This window comes from Ambystoma mexicanum, chromosome 7q (assembly GCF_040938575.1).
Source record: "Ambystoma mexicanum isolate Mex_15411 chromosome 7q, UKY_AmexF1_1, whole genome shotgun sequence".
NCBI lineage: Eukaryota > Metazoa > Chordata > Amphibia > Caudata > Ambystomatidae > Ambystoma > Ambystoma mexicanum.
Window position 1 is genome coordinate 1,088,076,320 of NC_090941.1, and position 17,200 is coordinate 1,088,093,519.

Here is a 17,200-nt window from a genome sequence, read left to right on the forward strand (position 1 = left end):
AAGACGGGACATTTTAGGACCTGATATGTCGCTCTAGACATGTTAAATCGGACTCCTGCATTCCCCGCCTATTCCAGGACTCCCCTCACCTTTCGCCCGCTCCCACACCTGCCTGGAGTTTCACAGCACAGGCTGCAATGTCTGAGTCATAACTTACCTGCACAGAGACGGAGAGGCGGGAGTGCCGGGCCGGGAGGGGAGGGGTTAGGTCGTCTTCAATGAGGGACGCCCTCGGGCCCTCAACACCTCTCTGGCTCCTCACGGTGTAGGTGAAAGCTGAGCCTGTGGACCTGGGCCCAGGCCACTGCACCCTGCTCCGGTGGGACTCACTGCAGGCGCTGCGGCTGGAGTCTTAGAGAGAGCGCATGCCCCCTAGACGCTTTTTTACTTCAGAGGTAAACTCGCCACTACTGCACGATTCTTGTCATCCTTTTGGGAAATGATTTGAAATGTTCTTTTTTCTTATATCGCGCCAAAGGAGGTACGCCTCCATCCATTCCATTTGGGAAATGCGACTCCAGTACGTGTTGCTTTGCATTCTGGGATTTGTAGTCCCAGATTTCCCTATTATAAATCCAGGACTACAAATCCCAGAATGCAAAGAGAAAAACCGGACAGGACAAGCGGCCCCTGAATGGAACGATGGATGTTGGGATGGATGTGTGTCTGTGTACTACCTTCATGCACCGTGTGCATGCAGCATGATTGGAATTTACCCCGCAGCGTGGCAGCACCCTCTTTTACTGCATCCAGCTGGCTGATTAAAGGGGCTCGAGTCAGGGGCGCCGAGTACGGGGAGCTGCGGGACCCGGCCCCCCCAAAGAATGAAGGGGGGGGGGGGCAAGAGGCTTGCTTTGCATGCGTGTCCCTAAATTTCTAATGATCGTTTTGGGTTGGGTGTATTTGTACATCTGTGCACTCCTCTTGGCAAGAGGGGTGCACAGATGTAGAGGTACACCCAACCCAAAACGTTTTTAGAAATGGAGGCACAGATGCAAAACAAGTCTGTCCCTCAATTTCTAAAAATCGTTTTGGGTTTGGTGTATTTGTACATCTGTGCACCCCTCTTGGCAAAAGAGGGGTGCACAGATGTAGAGGTACACCCAACCCAGAAGGATTTTTAGAAATGGAGGCACAGATGCAAAACGAGGGAGGGAGCAGGGGGCAGGGAGAGGGCACAAATGAGACTGTTTGCATGTCTCTGAGTGTGCACGTGGTGAGGGTGAATGCTATGGGCGGGGAGCGGAGGCGTATGAGCCAGCACTTTCTAGTAGAGCTGCCATATTTGAAATGGGGCAATGCTGGTGCTCCTCAGTTAGCTCGCTATACTCTTGATGGGATATTACTGCTGTAACAGGGCTTCTATAATTGTTGAATCTTCTCAGCGGTAATACTATGCTTTTGTTGAGGTAATGCTAGTTCATCTTAGTGGGGCTGCTATACTTTTGTTGAGGCAGTGCTAGTTCATCTTAGTGGGGCTGCTATAATTTTGATGGGACAACATCAACACTTCTCAGTTTTGCTGCTACACTCTTATTGACAAGGCCCCAGCACTCCTCAACAGATGTATTTCTTTTTATTTTAATTGGTTATTTATAATGCGTGTACTACCCAGAGGTTTCTAAGCGCGGACCGAAGGAGCGAACCTGTGTTGCGCTGACCGAGGGATCGAACTTGTGTTGCTCTGTGTCGTCTTGCTTCCAAGGCGAGCACGTTGCCCCTGAGCTATCCTTCCGATACTCTATGAAGTACATTTAATGATACAGAACCAGAACTATTGAGCAAGTCTAACATCATCAGAATAACTCAACACTGTCGTGGTTATACAAGAGCTCATATATTTAAAGGGATGGAATTACTCAGAATGTAGCAGCACTATTAAAGCTCTATTCAATAACCCAAAGTTCTTAAGCATAGTTAATGTGAAAATACTACACTTCTCACCGTTGGGACAGCACTGCCACTTCTCACAGAGGCTTCTACACCTTTTATGGGGCAGCGCTGATTGTGGGGGTATCCTCCGCTCCCCATTTTTGGCATTGGGGAGTTGCAGGGGTGTCCCACGCTTCCTCAACATGGCAGGATAGGGACCGAAATAAAATACAATAAAAAATAAATAAAAAAATGTAAAAAGGTAGAAGGTAGTCTGCGGAGTCCGATCCGCCCCACGTTAGAGGGACGCATTAGAAGGACGGATCTGTCACCGCAGGGGACGTGGAGTCCCAGACCATCACTAGAGCCAGCTCAGTAGAGTTTCTTTATTTACACATACTCCATTTCTTTGCCCTAGCTTTTGCTCATTGTATGTGTGAATTTACGAATGAATTGCAAATGCGAACACATTTTTTCCGTTTCAGTTCAGCGAGGGAGGCAGCAGAATGTGTGTTTGTTATGGCAAGCATCGGCTGCATCACAGATAATTACTACTGTGGTCCTGCCGCTCAACATTCTTTCTTATTCCAGCCACTGCACAGCCATGAGTAAACCAAGCAGACCTGAAAAGTCCTGTTATTCATGGTGTCTAAATTGTCCCTCATCCAAGTCTCCATTCTCTTGTCCTAGTCCCCATTCTAGACTGTAATCTCTCCTCCTGAGACACTCACCTTTCGTCACTCATTCACGTCACTTAGTCTAGTCTCTCATCCAATTAGTAGTCGTTCACACTAGTCCTAGTATTCCTGTTTTAGTTACTAGTCCCTTATGCTAGTCCTATTCTTAAACTCCCATCCTTTTTATTTTTTTATTTTTTAAACCCTTAATTTATCAATTCAAAATATTAAACACATCACAAACATCTGAATGTTCACCGCGGGGCATACAGGGAAATATTGAGTCCCTACAGAACAAGGGCATACCCTGGATTAGCCATGGAAAGGGATGTCTTTCTATCATCAGAAGTGACATAACATGCTGCTTGCAGGGCAGACACCCCAATCTGACTACGATTACATCACTGTTGAATTTTCATCAAGGTTCCTAGTCGAAGGACTGTTGCCAATAGATTTCAGATGCTGCCAGAAAGGGCCAGTCAGTATTACTTTGAGACCCATTTCCTTCCACCAGAGTCTACTGGGATCAGTCACAAACCACAACATCGTCGGTTTCTGGCCTCGGTGAAAGGTATCCTATTGCAGTCCAGACTATGAATCTAACAGACTTGGAGGTTGATGTTGATTGACTGACAAAGGGGTCTGATGTTAGTGAAACAGTTTTCCAGGGTTTTAAACCTCTTTCCTGGAATAGTGCAGGGGTTGTCAGACTGTTGAATGTCCCATAGTGTTATGCTTTTGTTTGTTGCTTTAATGTCATTGCTTTATTGGAGACCTGGGAAACTGATCCAGGGTTTTCAGATTCCTGCAACCGAGGGCCCGAAGGGTAGAGCTAGTGGTGGCCTCTTGGTTTGGATTGAGGTGTCATTTGGCTGGAAGGTTGAGGTTATTACAACACCTTCCCCTGACCTCCAAATGGACTAATAAGGAGGAATGTCTCTACTTATTCAATCTCTACAATAAGCCCTTGAGGCCGCAGGTTCTTGCTACCCTGGAGTGTCTCCAGGACATGATGTCTACTAAACCTGTTGAACCCTCAATGCATTCTTACACTTTAGTAGTTGGGGACTTTAATTTACAGATGGAACCGCTGGAAACTAGAGGGGAAGTGGGATGACCAGGACCTGGCATGGGACATTCCCAGCCCGAATGGTCCTAACCCCATAGACCACACCGTTTGGCAGTTGATTCTGCATGTATTATGTACAACCCAAGGCTAAGAGCATGCAATGGAAGATTTGCCGATGAACAATCACCGAACTGTCCTTTGACGGTCTATTGGTAAGTCATTTATCAACTATATTTTTATTTCAGCAGCTGACTGGGGTAGGGGGGGAAAGTTTGGGATTTTGGAATGGGCTATTAGTGATCATTTGCCTTTATTTGTTTGTATCCCTGAGGAAAACCATGGGGTGGGCAGTGCGACGGCCTCCCCTGCTACACAGCAGATGAGGATTAATGATCACGAATACAAAGTCATGGCCTACAAAGTTAAACCAAACATCTACCTTTCTATTGCTGACAACCTAAGGTCCATAAACGAATTAGACCTTTAAGACTCTGCCATTTTGGCTGAGTTCGTAAAGTTAAAAATGTAACATTCTTCCACATGTATGTCCAATGTGTGGTGTTGCGAATGAAATGGAGTCTCACTTCCTGCTCATTTGTCCATCAACAATTCGGTTGAGGTATCTGTATCTGAGGCCTATACTACAGGGCGTTGGCTGCCGTACGCTAAGATCCGCTATGCTTTTCTTTTCTTTTTTTTTCTTCGAAATGTATCTGTATTGTCAGTTTTTATAGAGTACAAACTTAAACGACTTACATAGGGTGAATTGGGTAACAGACAGTCAGGACTTCCTACCCTTCTGCCCCTTCTCCCCCTTCTCCCCCATCACTACTGCAACTGTTTCTCCCTCCCCGTCCTACAACCCTCCCCTTTGGTACTGATTCCTTGCAAGTAAATCAATGTTTTAGCCCTTTTGGTAACCAACATGAGTACACAGTAATCTATTAACCTCGGCACCTGGTCTCAGCACAGGTCTAGTGCCCGTATTAGTCCGACATTGGTCCATGTCCTACCCACTTTCATTTATTGCTCCGGATCGAAGCCCTCTCTCTATCATACCCCAACACTGGCCACTGTTGTGCTTGCACCCGGCCTCACATGCTTGGCAATACATTCTCCCCACTCCACTTCCTGTGGTCCAGCCCGAAGAACGATGGTCTGGAGGGTTGCCCCGAGCAATGCCAGTGGTTAAGATTCAGTCTAAACCTTCCAGCCATCACCTCTTTGTTTTTGCTTTGTCACCCTGAGTGGGACGGGTATGCCCAGACGTGGGTCCCGTGCCTGCTGGGCCTAGAGACCCAAGCTACTCCTCACTGATGAGCCCCAACAAGGGTGAAACATGTTTGGGGATGCTTGTGGTCTCGTGCAGAAGGGATGTGACCTAGCAGCTAGGAGCAGGCAGGAGGACCTCTTCGGAAGCCTGACGTAAACCCCATCTAGCCCCTTCGTGTCAAACAGGAGCAGCAATGGCGATTTAGCCCGGGAAATCCCTTCATTCTCCTTAATCCAGCATAGGACTTCATCCCAGTAGTTGTGCACCTTTGGGCATTCCCAGCACGTATGCCAGTAATCGGCCCTACAACATATGCGCTGGCATTCTGAAACATTACAGAGAGTCTGGCTGGATGGTAATGCCTCCTATGAAGAAGTTTGATGGCGTGTAGTTGGTATTCACTAGCGCATTTGGTCTTTGAAACTCCCCTGCAGAATCTGTCCCACAATGGTGGGTCGAGGTCCACCTCCATGTTTTCCTCCCACTTATTATGAGCTTCTCCGTGGACCGATTCCCAGACACCAGTAGGGCCCCGTACATTGCTGGGAGCTGTCCCTTAATTTCAGTGTGTTTGTCTAGGATTTTTTGAAGGGGGTGAGGTCCCTCTGTATCTGTTCCCTCCACTGTGTTCCCGTTAAGACCCCCTTCAGTTGGAGATACTGGGAGTTTACCGAGGTCCAGGGACTCCTCCAAGTCGAGAATAGTGATGAAGTTACCCTCCTTCCAGAGCTGGCCAATCCGTTCCAGTCCCGCCTCGTACCATTTCTGGAAGCGTTTGGGGTCCGGAATAGCGTCCCTTACCCCGGGCACCCATAAATGATCTAGTGGGGAGGGCCACGTTGTGACCCCTTGTTAGGCAGAATCCAGTGCAGTGCCCTTAGGGACCACTGCACACAATTAAGACTACAGGTGGTAATACAAGTTTTACCTTTGGTACAAGCCTGTACTACTATGTTAAAGTGGTAGCAGTAGCGGAGCAGCCAGACTTATCTCAAGAGTATATGAGCAGTAGCAGAGATTACACAAAGGGACCACAGTTACTGTGACTCAAGCAAACACTGACTCCAGGTTTCAGGAAAAAAAATATAAGTACATTTATTTTTAAACCGTTTGTTATAAACACAACACTTCTATTAATTCAAAACCACATGTAAAATACACTACAACTAACCAATTCACTTTGTACGGTATAGCTCAAGGTAAGTACCCTATGTTTTAACGGACCGGTGTTGTGAAACAAAAGACGTTACCGGGAATACATATGCAATCACTTTTTGACAGTAATGACAGTTCGTTCTTACTAAATAAACGCGTATCCGCGGCAAGAAATGTTACCGGGGCAAAACACACTTATCACCTGAGATACCCAGAGAGAGATGGGGGCAAAAATCATAGGCAATACTTTTGTCAAGGCAGACAGAATCAGAGAACACTCATGGACAGAAATTCAAGAGTCAATAGGCCGGAGCCAGTGTCAAGTGGAACCGGGTTCCTGTTGTCGAGGATCACACAGTCGGACAGTTCACGATTCAACGTATCCAGGAGTACATAGATATTGTCAATGGTGGAAGCAAAAGTTATAAGAAGGAGGGAAGATAAGGACAAGCCTTGTAGGATGAGGAAAAGGGATTCACCCGAATTCCTCAAGCAGAACACAGTACCTTATTCAATGAAGACGCTGGTGCCACGGCAGTTGTTCCTGGTAGTTTCCTGCAGACCCACAGTTCCTGGAGCTTCGGCAAGAAGGAGGACATCTGGAGGGGTCTGCACCACACAGGGCTGAAGCTGGCAGCAGCAACGGTGAATAAAAGGTGCGCTCCTTAAAAAAACAGGAGAGGCTCTTCAGATGGCTATCCGGACCACTACAGCAGTGTGCAGTGATTTCAACCATGAAGAGGATCCTCTGGCTGTAGAAGATGAGCTGGTTATCCCCACCAGGCTCAAGGGAGGAGGTCTTCGGACTGGATCTTCTCTGGTCGTTGAAGGGTAGATAGCTCAGGACTGCAGCAGGGCTTCACCGAGACAGGATAGTTGCAGCAGCCAACTTCTTTTCCGCTTCTCTTCGGTTTCTTGTAGTTCAGTGTCGACTCTGACTTCTAGCCCAAGATTCCTGCCTTTTATGCGAAAATCCCCCATTCACACAGCCTGGCTGTCAATCACGCAGCAGGAGGGTTGTCCAGACCGGACAACCACCTCAGCCAATCATGGCAAAGTGAGACTTGGGTTTCCTAGGATACCTTGTGCAGGGGGTGACTACACCTCTCCCTCACATTCAGCCCAGCTAGACACCCAGGCGCCTAGAGAAGCCCGCCAAAAGACAGTGAACAAAGAAGGCAAACCTGGTTTGCCGCGCAAAGTAAAACACAAGAAGGACGTTGACAAAAAGAAATGGCGAATAAACCCGACTGGAGTAAAAAGAAAAAGTATTTGGTCAAGCGGGTTTAAGTTCGAGGCTAATATAATAGCCTACAACAATATCACGTTTATATTGTAATCGTGGTAGAAACTTCAGGGTAGATACCACTGCCACCAGCCAAGTCTAAATGTTAAAAGAGCGAAACAATGCTCTAGGAGGTACAGATGAAAAGGGCTAAGGATTAACCCTTTCCAGTACTCCATGTCAGATGGGGTGTACTGGATCTGTGGTTAAATGACTAAGTAAAGTTAATGGCAACTTTACCCTTTTCTGGGGGACAGAGGTCAGTCCCAGAAATGGAGTCGGTGGGAAGTCTAAAAGGCAACCCTGTGTCACTGCACTGAAGGTGCTGTGTAACACACAAATGAGGGGGGCTACTAAAGTGATGTACTTCAGAGCCCACAATCACAAAAACAGATGAAATACACATGGCAAAACATGGGTAAGAGTGGGGGAAAAGCTCACACTCTTACCAAGTGAAAAAAATAAACTCCAGAAGTCCAGCAAAGCTGCGGAGGGACTCACTAGTTAAGGGAACTTAACACCCCTTTCATGTCTGAGCCTGGACTCCAAATGTCCCAAATAGTTCCGAAGATCGGGTGCTTGCAAATTCTGTGATGGTGTCTGCTTTTCGGCACCCATAGCCATTCCCCGACTGTGGTCGGGCGGAACTGAAAGTTATCCAGCGTTACCCGCCGAAGATCCTCTTGGGCCCTGAGATGAGGTATAAGAACTCTGAGCTGGGCCGCCTTATAGTACAGTTTAATATCAGGGAGGCCCACTCCCCCTTTGTCTGTGGGCAGGATCAGGACTTCCCTGGCTATCCTGGGTCTCTTCCCCTGCCAGGGAAACCTGGATAGCAAACATCTTATGTTCCTGAAGAATGTGTCGGGTATTCGAATGGGGAGCATCTGGAACAGGTAAAGGATCTTCAGGAGATCAACCATTATAATTGCATTAAGGCATCGCAACCATGATATTGTTAATTTAGACCATTTTTCCAGATCAGTTTCATTTTTCGCCATCGGTAAATTACTTCCCAGGTATCGAAGCATTCCCAGATTTACCTTTAGGCCCAGGGCTCCAAATCTCCCCACCTCCCCACCTTTCCTTCTATCCAGCAGGAAGAGAACCGACTTTGCCTTATTAATTTTGAATTCTGATAAGGACCCATATCTCCCGATCAGTTTGATCACCGCTGGAATGGAGGCAAGAGGGTTCACTACATGCAGCAGGACATCATCGGTGTAGAGGGCCACTTTATAGATCTCGTCTCCCACCTGGAAACCCTCTATTTGGGGGTCTTCTCTGATCTTCTGGGCGAGGGTTCAACAGCGAGTGCAAACTGGTCGGCGAGAGGCGGCAGCCCTGTCTGGTGCCCCTTCCCAGACCAAGCCACCGGGAGTATACCCCCATTCACAGCAACACTTGCCCTGGGTGTAGAGTACACTGCCATACTCCCCCTGAGAAACTGTTCTCCAATACTGCATTTCACAAGCACTGCTCTAAGGAACCCCCATTCCACCCTGTCAAATGCTTTCTCTGCGTCTACTGAAAGGAGGGCGGGGTCCCCCAGGAGCCCCTGGATTCGTGGATCAAATGTAAGGTTTTCCTCATTGTGTCGGACCCCTGACATCCCTTAATGAAATCAACCTGGTCAGAGTGAATCAATTTTGGCATATACCCCTCCAGCCATGCTGGCAAGACCCAGGTATAGATCTTGACATCTATGTTCAGGAGGGAGATTGGGCGAAACAAGCCACATGCCCCGGGGTCTCTCCCTTCTTTAGGTATCACCGAGATAAGCGCCAGGGAAAAGGATTCTGGGGCTCTGCCTGTGCTCACTATGTCATTAAATAGTTCTGTCATAAACGGGTGTAGAACAGGGAGAAATGACTTATAGAACCCTGCCAAGAAACCATCCTCCCCTGGAGCCTTTCGTAACGATAGCCGCCTCCCCACTGCCCTCTTGATTTCTTCCTCTGCTATAGGAGCCTCCAAGACACCAGTTTCGATCCTCCGACAGCTTAGGAAGGTGGATGTCTGCTAGGTATGGGTCTGTGTCGCCCTCCCCTGATCTGGCATCTGATTAGTAGAGTTTCACATTAAAGGAGGCAATGGCCTCCTGGATTCCTTCTGCGAAAGACACATGTGCTGTGTCACTCCCTTCAATTTCAGTAACCCATCTTCCAGCACGCTGCCCTCTAAGTCTTGCTACCAGGAATGCATCTGCCTTATCCCCTTCTCATAAAACTTCTGCTTCAAGAATTGCATGTTATGGGTTATTTTCCCCTCTTCCAACAGCCTCAGTTCCTCCCTCGTGCTTCCAAAATCCTCTCCTCACGTCCCGCCGTTAGCTCCAGAGCCCTTCCGATCGAGCTGTGTTCTCTCCTTCTGCAGCCTTTCTTGAATTAGAGCCCTCTCCCTCCTTTTTTTTCTAGCCCCCTCTCTAATCAGAATCCCCCTCCATGTAGCCTTCCGAACTTCCCAAACTGTTCTTATATCCACCTCCCCTGTGTGGTTGGCGTGGAAGTATTCCTCAATTTCCTTAGTCAATTCGGAGAGAAAGACAGGGTCTCCCCACAGGGATTCGTCACACCTCCACTACAAGCCCTTGGGACAGATTCCTCCCCAGCCCAAGTCGACTGTTACCATGTTGTGGTCTGACCATGTGGTAGGGTGGATCTCTGAACCCTGTGCGTCCTCCCACAAGTCCCTTGAAATGTGCATGTAATCGATTCTTGTGGAAGTACCATGGGGGTGAGTAGAATGTATACCCCCTTTCCTGCTGATGGAAGTGCCTCCATATGTCCCTCTAACCAAATACATCCATCATGTCCTTGATATCCCCATATCCGGCCCTTGGGACTTCTTGTTCACTTGTAGACGATGTCTGCCTATCAAGGGTGACGTCAGCTCACATATTGAAGTCTTCTCCCAAAAAGAAAAATATGCCCTGAGCTCTGGAGCATTATTTTTAGCAGGGTGAACTTTAGGAATCCTAATTGTCCCTGGTTAGGGGCATAGATCATGGCAAGTGTAAAGTCAACCTTATTAATGGTGCCCGAGACCAGGAGGGCCCTCCCCTCAGTGTCTGACCAGGTCTTAGGGTTCTCCACTTTAATTGGTCTGCTTATTAGAATACCGACTCTTGCTTTCCGTAGAGGACCAGATCCCCAATATTCCTGTCTGACCATTCCACAGGGGATCCTCCGTTCCTCTCCCTTAAAGTACCTAGTTTCCTGTAAGAACAGGACATCCAAGCCAGATCTCCGAAATGTCCTTGCCACTAGTGACCGTTTTGTCGTTGGAGAGTTCAACTCTTTAACACTGAGGGTACCTATCTGTAGGAGGTCAATCCATGCCCCGACTGCTGTGACTGCCATCATGTGACCCCACTACTGGAACATCCTCCTTCCCACCTGTTGAGCATCCCAGTGCCAATTTGAGCATCTTCAAGAATGTTTAGACCAAAAGGAGTAAACCTGTACTAAGGTCCCCATTCCCACCTCTTCCCCCCCCCCTATTCCCCCAAAGGTGCCCGGTTCTCCCCAGTTATCTTCACTAAGTCGATGCCGGACCACCAGATGAACCCGTAATGACAGGTCCTTTCAGAACAAAGCACATAATCTAGAGCCCCCATCCTCCCCCCTCCCTTTCGACAAACTCTAATAAAACGTTATCTCCAGGTCCCCTCAAACATCGCCCCCTCCCCCAGGCCACACTATAAACATATTGAGATTGATGTGTTGGCAGCGGATCCCTTCCAGGGCCCACACCACTGATCCTCCTTGCCTGCTCAAGGGACCACTGGCATGTCCACTGCCCGTTATATCACATATAATTTCAAGTCCCTGCTGCAGGCGATGTATTCAGTTTTCTGAACCTCCGTCTTTCTCTTTCAAGGAAATCCAGCTTCATTATAACTTCTGCCTCTCTTCTCTCCATTTCTGACATGCGGGTGTCCAATTCAGTGTCCAGGGAGGATTGATTGTGCTCCACCTCCTCCATTTTGTCAATTATGTGGGTTATTCTGCTCACCCTTCCTCCAATAACGGCCCTCATTTCTTCCAGAATGGCTGCTACGACTTTTTTGGTTGCTGCAGTCTCTTCACCCCCTGGAAGCCATGTCGCAACATGGGGGGGCCCCCCTGTGTTGGTCCTCCTCGGCATGCATTCAAATCCAGCTAATTTGGCTCTCCCTTCCATGTGCCGCTAAGAATATCCTGGTGAACCCAAGTCTGTGTGGCAGACCGGCCGGGGGCCCGCGCTACTCCTCCTTTGTATCGCTGGGGGCTTTTATGTTCCTTGAAGGACCCCAGGCCCGAGAGACAGTGGGAGATCCTGGGGTGTCCCTGTGATTTGTTTACTTCCCGGTGTCTCTCCGGTCTCCATGGGCGCCTTCCTCCTATGCGTATTGGCCCACTAACATCACATCTGGGCTGAGGAAGCCGTGGAGCCGCCCTGAGAACCGTGTCACCAACGGAGTGGGGGATCACCCACTCTCCTGCACTTTTGCACCAGTACCTCTCTAGATTAGCCCAGGGAGACTGCACGCCTTGTGCCCTCTGGGTCCTCCGGCACTCTCTCCCCCTGGGGGGGGGGGCAGAGAGGTGGGCACATGCCCCTAGGCAGGGGGCCCACACCTCCTCGCCCCACCGTGTGTCCACTGCTCCTCGGATCTCTGACTCTTTCAACTGCCCTCCGCAGGACCTCCCCACTCCAATGGGGGGACCGCTCCTCATCCATAGCTCACTTGGCTCTCCACCCATGTCCGCCCACACCTCCCTGCCTGCCCTTTATTTGTGTCTCCTCTATGCATCACGGGGGGGGGCAGTTTACGTCCCACTTCCTCCTCCTCCTCGCCGCCCTTAGGTCCTCCCTCACTTAAACTTCACTTTGCCGATGAGGACTGCATCCCGGCAGGCCTGATGGGGTCAGATGCCAGCTCCAAGCCCAGCCCCCAATCTGGCTGTGCGTCCTCACTGCTGCACCTTGGGGGGGGGGGGTTCCACACCTCCGCGGGACACCTCACCATCGGCTCCCCAGCCTGGCATGCATGTGTATGTTACAAATTGCCAGGCATGCATGTGTATGTAGACAATTTTCCTACAATTTATTTTCCTGGGTGTATTTTATTTATTGCTGAGTTTTTAATGTTCTTTTATCTTTTTTAATGGTTTGATTATATTTCTGTATGATTGTTCTGTTTTTTGGATGTACCTGAAGACACAATGTCGAATAAAGGAATCATGACTGACTTTTATTTTTAATTAATTCATACTGTTCTATGAACTGAAAGTTATTAGAGCAAGGGAAGGTTGTGAATGTACCTGAAGACACAATGTCGAATAAAGGAATCATGACTGACTTTTATTTTTAATTAATTCATACTGTTCTATGAACTGAAAGTTATTAGAGCAAGGGAAGGTTGTGAAAAGAGTTTGTAATTCCACACTAGAGTAGGGATTTCTCATTAAGGCAGAAATATGACAATTCAAGGTTTTCATCTTTAATTCCGAGTCTTTGAAGCATGAACTTAGTTCTGTTTGACTGGTTCTTTGGACATTGATATTCGAGGGATTGGCAGCAGGCCATTAGCTATCTGGGAATGATTTCACTTTCATTCTCAGAAGCAGAGGAATTCAGTGCCTCTTGGTGGAGCCACCACTTTCGCTTGGCAGCTTCCTATGTGATTCCCCCCCCCCTTTTTATCACCCCCAGGGTCAGGATGAGGTAGCGTCTGCCTTCTCCTGGCCACATGAGAGCAGGCTTTAAGGTGGGGTTTGGTCATGACTGCAGGATTCAGCACAGAATTCACTGGTAACATAACTGCCTTTGCCCATTCAGGCAAAGAGTTCATCCCTCATCCAGCGTTCAATGTTTGCATTCAAGCTCTCACACAAGGGCAACTCCTATCACTAGACTGGTCTCATGAGACACTTCCACATAAAGGATCTGCCCTTGCGTGACCTCTACCATTGACCCCCGCTAACCTATTACAAAATACTTGAGAGAGTGAAATCCCTGAGGTGCTCCATAGCTGTACACGAAGTGGAGACCAGAATGACTCCATCTTATGCCGGTCAGAGGGGTCACTTAGGAATATGCTCAGCAAGGCCACTTCTGTGCAACTTCTTCTCTAGGGCGTGAGGATCAACCACCCTCTGATCTCGGGCCCAGGTCCCCTCCCCTGCCAGTCACACACCTTCACTGCCTTCCTGGCAACCCCCACACTTAGGGACTGTTTACTGTATCCCTACAGTTCCACTACCAGCACTTGACACCTGATGTCTGAACTTACCATTGCACTTGCCACCATCTGGCCGTACCTCACTTATTGTTTTATCCCATGTACCGCACGTTCCCCCCCTCCCCATGCACTTGCGCGATCTGAATGACACCTGGCCTAGTAGGATCGTTGTTTGTCTTCCCTCTGTTCCCCCTCCCTTGCTGCGTCGCACCTTGAAACACTTGTGTATAGGCATGCCATATGATAGCATATAAAAAGTAGCCTGTACACAACAGGCTGCCTGTCCACCAACTGGTGTACAGCCTAGGGCGTGAGAATCAACCATATAAAAAGCAGCCTGTGTACGGGCAGCCTGTCCACCAACTGGTGTACAGCCTAGGGCGTGCCTGCATTGCCTTTAAATACCCATCTGGCCCTGAGAAGAAATCCAAATCAGGATTTTTTTTTTTCATTTAAAGAATTTGAACTATTATATAGACGAGCTATACTGGAAGCAAAGAGACAATTATTGCTCATCGATTCTTCAGTTTATTCTACTTATTCACTATTCAAATGTTTAAATGAACGTAAAAACCATATGAACAGATCCACGATGTCAGTCCTAAAATGCTTAGTGCAATAGTTCGTAAAACTGTTCTCTAGGAAACATACGTTCTAACATCATTATTTTCTCTATATAACTCTGCAACTACAGACACACATACATACACCCCCTCCCCAGAAGCCTTTGCGTCGACTCCTCGATGACTACTACTGCTGTGGAGGACCACATCGTGTTTAGAAATCTGACGGCAAAAGAACTAGCAATATTATAAGTCTTTACCCGGCCAATTGTCCTGTGGGCCCGTGTTATTCAGTGGTTGTTAAGAAATATGTTGATGTTCCATCGCCGCTTATCAACTCTCTGATAAACTCTTAGTTTAAACAGTCTAACATTCCAGAAAGTTGAAAGCAGTTATGGATAACGCCTCTAGTAAATAAATGGTGCCAGCCATGGGCCCATTTCCTATGCGCCGTCCTTGTTAAATATTCTTGACAAGGCTGCAAAAATCCGACTTCAGCCCGACATGGAATCTTTCCAATTACTGGGGAACAGACCGACCTGGAATCTTTCCAATTACTGGGGAACAGACTGACCTGGAATCTTTCCAATTACTGGGGAACAGACCGACCTGGAATCTTTCCAATTACTGGTAACAGACCGACATGGAATCTTTAATTACTGGGAACAGACCGACATGGAATCTTTCCAATTACTGGGGAATAGACCGACATGGAATCTTTCCAATTACTGGGGAACAGACCGACCTGGAATCTTTCCAATTACTGGGACCAGACCGACATGGAATCTTTAATTACTGGGAACAGACCGACATGGAATCTTTCCAATTACTGGGGAACAGACCGACCTGGAATCTTTCCAATTACTGGGGAACAGACCAACCTGGAATCTTTCCAATTACTGGGACCAGACCGACATGGAATCTTTAATTACTGGGAACAGACCGACATGGAATCTTTCCAATTACTGGGGAACAGACCGACCTGGAATCTTTCCAATTACTGGGGAACAGACTGACCTGGAATCTTTCCAATTACTGGGGAACAGACCGACATGGAATCTTTCCAATTACTGGGACCAGACCGACATGGAATCTTTAATTACTGGGAACAGACCGACATGGAATCTTTCCAATTACTGGGGAACAGACTGACCTGGAATCTTTCCAATTACTGGGGAACAGACCAACCTGGAATCTTTCCAATTACTGGGACCAGACCGACATGGAATCTTTAATTACTGGGAACAGACCGACATGGAATCTTTCCAATTACTGGGGAACAGACCGACCTGGAATCTTTCCAATTACTGGGGAACAGACTGACCTGGAATCTTTCCAATTACTGGGAACAGACCGACATGGAATCTTTCCAATTACTGGGGAACAGACCGACCTGGAATCTTTCCAATTACTGGGGAACAGACCAACCTGGAATCTTTCCAATTACTGGGACCAGACCGACATGGAATCTTTAATTACTGGGAACAGACCGACATGGAATCTTTCCAATTACTGGGGAACAGACTGACCTGGAATCTTTCCAATTACTGGGAACAGACCGACCTGGAATCTCCAATTACTGGGGAACAAATCAAAATTCATACATAGAAGTCCTGAGCTAGTACTGCTGGATGTAAATGATAACCAACTTGATACTTTGGACCACACTATTTTATTACTGCACCTAAATAGTGTGGTACTCGTGTCGATAGCGCCATAGCCAGGATTGATGATTTTCTTATCTAAGAAATCAATCGGGTGGAAATTGAATATTGTGTGTCAGAACACGAGACAGTGAGTTGTGGTGTCCCTCAGGGATCCTGCATTTCACTGCTTCTACTTCACATTTATTTGCCTTTGCATTACTATTACAAGGACGCTTTTAAGATCACATCCCGAGCAATCACAATATCTTCTCTTATAGTGAAGATTGGAGGCCCAGAAACTGACTTGGGTTCAATCGAGATAAGACACTTCTTTTGATAATTCCTCCCTTCGGTACGGTGACAAGGGAAATCGCTATACCTGCAATGTTTTAACAGTATATTGAAAATGTGAAATATGTAAATGCATTTTCGTTTCAATGTTTCCTTCATAAAGTTTTGTAAAGGTTTTTTATTAAACAAACACAAATAAAAAGAAATTGCTATACCGCCTGGTTTTACTCTGCCGGCTGCACGGTTCCAATTTCTGATAAAGTAAAACCTTCTGGAATGTTATTGGATTATTCCCTGTCCATGGCACCACAGTTTAGCAGCTTAGTGAGCTCAACTAATTACCAACTTATGATACTAAGGCAGCTGAGACCCGTTTATTAAGGACACAGGGCACTAATATTGCTCGCACAATTATAGGATCGCAAATTGATTATTGTAACACTTTTTATATGGAGGTTCTGCTAAATCTGTTGTACAGAATCCACACATCCTCCAAAGACTGACCACCATTTTGTAACAAACTCACATGGACGAGACCACCTTTTCCCCCATTCTGAGGAAGCTTCTTTAGCTCCCCATAAAACCAGAAAAAAATCTAAATTGTTAACAAAGTCCTTTATGGTTCTGCCCCTTCTTATCTGAAACCAGGCTTTTCATGCCAGGCACCTCTTTGCCCACAATGATCAACAATACGATTGTGACTGGCGCTAGATTTAGCAGGAGTAGGGTTTATGGTCCGTCTCGGGGCAAGCAGAAAACCTTTAAGAATAGTCTACCAGGGCGAATTTGCGAAATCTCAAATCTTCTATTTTAGAAGGAGGATCAAAAAGCTTTAAAAGAATAGCTAGCCTGCCGCCTATCATGATTGCTGTGTTTTCTGTTATTTGCAAGCGATGATACCCTTAGGTTGTAGACCCTCTTCCAGATCATTACAAGATAAATGCCAATGGCATGATTGCCACTGGCTGGTGGCAAAGCCTCTGTGCCTTGTCTCCTTTCTTCTCGAATGTCCAACAAGGTTGATGCAGTACAGCATGGATAGAGGAGGCCCGACTGTGTTACACTATACAGTTGGGAATGGAGGATTCTGTGGCTAGAACCACTGTCGGGTGCCCAGTCAAGATACCCACTTGGCTTGCC

General features: G+C 47.4%; 1 protein-coding gene across 2 annotated transcripts in view; it reads left to right on the forward strand.

Annotated features, from left to right (window-relative positions):
• The first annotated feature begins 232 nt into the window (after nt 1-232).
• The window catches only part of LOC138528636 (transient receptor potential cation channel subfamily M member 2-like), a 1,006,635-nt gene continuing 989,667 nt past the window's right edge, over nt 233-17,200 (forward strand). For both annotated transcript variants that reach the window (XM_069640452.1, XM_069640453.1), the window contains exon 1: nt 233-395. The gene's annotated coding sequence lies outside the window, so the exon portion shown is untranslated. The remainder of the gene's footprint in view (nt 396-17,200) is intronic.